Raw genomic sequence first — 5,829 nt, forward strand, 5'->3', positions numbered from 1 at the left:
TATCACTTTAAAAACTCACTTTTTAGGTACTTAAGAGTCAGATTTCGAGTTTGACCTTATTCTTTGCTTTTCACCACTTTCCTACCTTTATTAGACTAAGTTAGACTAGTTAGGATGTTTACATACCTTAGAATAAGTCTACATTANGTGAATTGACCAATTATCACTTTAAAAGCTCACTTTTTAGGTACTTAAGAGTCAAATTTCGAGTTTGACCTTATTCTTTGCTTTTCACCACTTTCCTACCTTCATTAGACTAAGTTAGACTTGTTAGGATGTTTACATACCTTAGAATAAGTATACATTAGGTGAATTGACCAATTATCACTTTAAAAACTCACTTTTTAGGTACTTAAGAGTCAAATTTCGAGTTTGACCTTATTCTTTGGTTTTCACCACTTTCCTACCTTTATTAGACTATGTTAGACTAGTTAGGATGCTTACATACCTTAGAATAAGTCTACATTAGGTGAGTTGACCAATTATNACTTTAAANGCTCACTTTTTAGGTACTTAAAAAGTGATGACTGAAAATGTGTTTGTGCACAAAGGATGGATAATGACCATTTAAAGAGTGCTCACAAGTTTGTAATGACACAATACATGTGCACAAATGTTCCAAAACCACAAAGGCACACAAAATGACTCTAAAAGTTGCCAAAATATGCAGAAAATTTCTCCAAACTGCACCAAGAAATTGTTGCTGAAAAAAGGGGAAACATGAATGGCCAAAATGAGTGGCACTCTGTTTAAAGCTCAAATGACACATCCAGCACATTTATATTATGAGATTGAATGTGTGCAATCACTTTGACAGCAAAGATATCAAACACATCAGAATCCACTGGTTCACTTGCAATTTTCAAGCAAATTTGGTGGTTTAAATAGTGATTTTGTGCATTGATTGGAAAATGACTAAAAGAACAGTGCACATAGCTTCCAAATGGAAAAATACACTTGCTCAAATGTAAAGAATGCATTGAAACATCCAGATGCAACAAATCACAGCAGCTGTAGTCAATTATGCAGCACTTTTAAACCAAAATTTGCACCATAATTTAAATACTCAATTGGAATCAAACTGGAAAGCACAAATAAAACTCATGGAAGTCCTAATTGACTACATCTAACTATAGAATAATAGCTAGGAGATGTAAAATGGCCTAAGACACATCAAGGATTCAAAGGAAGGATGAGGAAGAGATAGAGAATTGGAAGGATGGAGATAAGTCTTAAGAATCCTTTAGGTATTGTAGAAGATATGTAATAACAGTAGCAGAGACATGAGATTGTTGTCAGCCACACCTTCATGAACATCACAATTTCATCATTCGTTCTTTTTTATTCTTTTCTTTCTTCAATCTAGGTGGTGGAATGTTTCTTAAATGTCATGGGAAATTAAGAATGATGTTAATTCAATTCCAATTTTTAACTCCTTGATAACTTATTTCTAGATTATGGATGAGGATGAGTATATCGAGCTAAAGCAAATTGAGATGGGTAGTTGATTTAATAAATGAAATTGAATGAAGTAATTTTTGAAACAGAGTTCAATTCTGAATATCACTTGATTGTCATGAAACGAAAGTGAATATGCCTATAGCATATCTTACAACAATAACTATGGCATCATTCCCTCCTAATCTTTGTCTCCAATCTAGTTGCTTATTGGTTTGTACAGACTAAATCTCTCTTACAGACACTGTGCAAGCTGGCATTTTTAGAAACTGCCTCATTTCTCATCATATATGGCTCCATCTCACTCTTCCATCACTTACACACTCATTCTCTTTATGCTTCTATCCACTAATTCAATCATAACAGGTATGTTATCAAGCATGAACATTTACGTTTACCTTGAATAAGATATTATTGGTGGAAACTAGATAATATATAATACAGTGTTTGCAAGATAATAATTGGTGCCAATATCAATTATATACATATATAATATCAATGCTGACTAATGCTAAGTTATGAAAGATCCATTCTGTCAAAGTTGTTTAATTTTGATACAATGGAACCAAAATTGCACATCTAACAATTTATGGCCAACTCAATTTATAGTTCCCATTACTAAACTCATCATAAAGAACAGGGGAATCAACTAACCTCAAAAGCTAAATGCTTGACGATGCCACACTCTGCAGACCACCACCCCTACGTCGTCCTGAAGCAACCTCCACGACCCACCAACAGCTAAATGATTCACGATGCCACACTCTGCAGACCACCAGCCCTACGCCGTCCTGAAGCCAACCTCCATGACCCACCACCACTGGCGCAAACGCGAGCCACCACGACCCACCACCCTGTCGCAAACGTCACGAAGCCTACCCACCCAAACTACAAACCACCAGCCACCACCGAACACACCTCACCGTCAGAACCCTTACACTACAACGGCTTATGGCAAGCAAATTCTACCTCCCAAGAACGCAATCAACTTCTGATGGCAATCGCAAGGGAGACGAAGGCAGGGGATTGCTGAAATTGGGGGTATGGGATTTCTGAAATTGGAAGAAGGAAACCCAATTTTTTACTTAAAATTATTTCACCAAATTTTTACCGAAGGACAACAGGACGCCGGTAAATACCCCTCAGTAATTAGCGCATTTACTTCTCCGAAGTCTTGGATAAAGAAGACTTTGAAATTATAAAAGAGCTTAAGTTTCTCAGTGTTAAAGATCTCACACTGATTAGAAATAAAATAGATTTAGAATATATAAGTAGATATAAACATCGATGTCTTACAAGTTGGTTTTAAAGTCCATTAATTTCTTAACATGGTAGCAAAATCATGAATTCGAGTTTATTCTAACGAAATTTGTTGTTTATTAGGTTTATTGTTACCACACAACCATCTATTAATTTCTAGTTTCACATTCAAGATGTATATGTTTCAACGTGAAGTAAAATGGAGTGATATAACTTTTAAATAACATAATTTTGTTACACTATTATAAAACTTATTAAACCTAAATCTTGATTAAGTATAAATGATATAACTTTTAAATAAGATGATTTAAATGGTTACACTATTATAAACATACAACTTATAATAAAAAAAACCAATATATCTCTTGTGATTAAGTATAAGTAGAATAACTTTTAAATAACATGATTTAAATTGTTACACTATTATCACTAGTGCAGCGAGGGCATTTTACCGTGGTTATTTTTCACTATATGTCGCGGTTTCCAAACCGCGGCATATTCAGCCGCGGTAGTAAGTCAGAGACTTTAGACCGCGGTAAAATGGTTGAAAAATATACCGCGGTTGCACCAGGAACCGCTGCCTAAACCCCTTGTTTTAAAAAAAAAATTGTTCTAGTATATGCCGCGGTTAGAACCGCGGTAAAAGACCTAGGAATATGTCGCGGTTCTTGCACTAACCGCAGCCAAAGGTCTGTTTTTAAAAAATAAAAATAAAAATTCCCCTGCAGTTTTTTAAAAGTGCAGGTCTGTTTTTGTGATATCCACTACCACAAAAGCAGACCTGCATATCAAATACACGTTCAAATTCATTTTCAACAGAACAAACACATGTTGAAATGTATTTTAACATCAAATAAAGTACAAAGTCTAGTAAAATACAATCTAATCAAATGCAATGTTTAAATCTAGTAACTAAGATCTATTGTATAATCTAACTATATACTTCGCAGTAGCGTTCCTCATGAATAATAGTAGCTTCTCAGGAACTGGTGTAGTAGTCTTGAATTTCTGCATAAGACAATTCATATTAATTAGTGTATATGAACTCTAAATTTGGGAAAAAATCAAAATTTGTTAAAGTTAAATATTACCGTTTCCTAGCGACTTGTGATGTGAGAACGAACAATATGGGCCATCCAATACATTACATAGTATCTGCATTCATATGACTCATTTTGTCTGTTACACTACAATATATCATCACAGTTGATAATAGTTAGTGAATAACATTAAAATAAAACAACTATAACAAAGTATGGCTTTAGCATATGTCAAACCTTGAGAGAAATCCAAGCAATCTTTCTACTGTTAGCAATTCATCTCCCAACCATCATCATACTTGCTGGAATAGAACTATATATAAAAAAAGGTTTTAGCATTCATTTACATAACAAAGAAAGTACAAACATTGAGGTTCTTACCAATCAATTGCTTGTCTGAGATGTGTGGGAGGAGGCCTGTGCAATGAGCATAACCACAAAGCATAGTTCTCTTACATAGACATAACAAGAAGCTGCCAATGGCGCCTGAAATTCATAATAACTTAACTATTATATATTAAAATCACATATGGAACTTTATTATGTTAACAAAGTTCACTTACCCGGATATATAAGGCAAAAAGTATATTTTATTGTCGCTTGCAAAACTTCTTATCAAATTGTTGTTGATCTGATCAAAATCATTTGATTCATGAATTGATTGGGGATCAATGAATCCATAATCATCAGAACACCCCAACTTGTTACTGACCCCAGACATATACCTGAAATCAAAAATTAACTTTGATATAAGGATACTTGATATATAAATCAATTTTATATATAAATAATTGCTCATAGAATTACATCATCCATAGCTGAATAATTGAAATATTCAACTCTTGTGTTCCCGACGCAAGCTCACTGACATCTTGGCTATGAAGGTATATTGGGACCTCAGAGCCTCTCCCAAATACATTAACATCATACTCAACCTCCAAAGGCTTATCTTCAAGGATGTCAGCAAGTAGATGCAATGAAGCAAGAGGATCATCCTCAGATAGAGGAATCTTCTCATGTGCTTGCGTATGTTGTTACATGAAAAAATAAGATAAGTTTTGACTTACAATAACCTTTAGAATTGAGAAGTGTAAAGAAGAATTTCATACCGAGGGGTCAGAAACTGAACCAACCAAATGTTTAGGCCAAGCGACAAAGGACTTCAATGCTTGTTCCACAGTGAAAATCTCTTCTATGGCCAGAGGAACTGAGGCATCTGGTATGATCATTTCGTCCACTGAGACCTTCACCTCATCCTCTAATAGTTCCATACCATGAACAACAGTCGCTAACCTAAACAGTGTTCCACGAGCTACCAGGACCGTCTCAGTATCCTCTAAAATGTATAGTAGACATGGACTACCATCGTCCATGTCATCCCCTAGGACGGCTGGTGCGGAACAACTTCCTTTCTCGCTTCTCGTTGTCAGAGTAAATGTTAGATTATACAAAAGATAGAAATAATTGCACATAAATGTTTATTAAGTTTACCTGTGGGAGGCACAACATGTTCCTGTTCCTGTACAGGAGATGGCACCGGGCGCATGCCATAACTCTCAAACTGCTGCTGGAACATGGCGCTGAATTCAGCCCTGAGGTCTAATCTAACCTCGGCCCTGATCTCCTTTCTAAGGTCCGCTCAGACCTTTTTTGTGATATCTTTTGTCATCCTTTCTCTTTGTGTTTCACTGTATGCATATGAAGGCTGACGAGAAGAGCTCCCGAAATAATCTTTAATTCCTACTCCAGGACACTTATAATTGATATTAACTAACTTACCAATATATCGTTCCATATAATGTTTCGATCAACCTCGGACACATGATCAAAAGATGGAGTGAAAATACTAATCTTATCACATGCCACTACTCTAAGGTATGATCGGAAGTCATCTGCATAGGGGCCAGTTGCCACACCCGTGATGACGTTCACATTCACCGGAGTTCTTTCACCACTATTNTTNCTGATCNANAGTTGTTTCATCCTAGTGGGTCCTCTAGTGGATCTGGTAGGGGGAGNCTCATCCCCTGAAGAATGTGGATGATCAGCCATATATCTGTCAAAATAAATA

Source organism: Vigna radiata, chromosome 1, assembly GCF_000741045.1.
Source record: "Vigna radiata var. radiata cultivar VC1973A chromosome 1, Vradiata_ver6, whole genome shotgun sequence".
NCBI classification, from domain to species: Eukaryota; Viridiplantae; Streptophyta; class Magnoliopsida; order Fabales; family Fabaceae; genus Vigna; species Vigna radiata.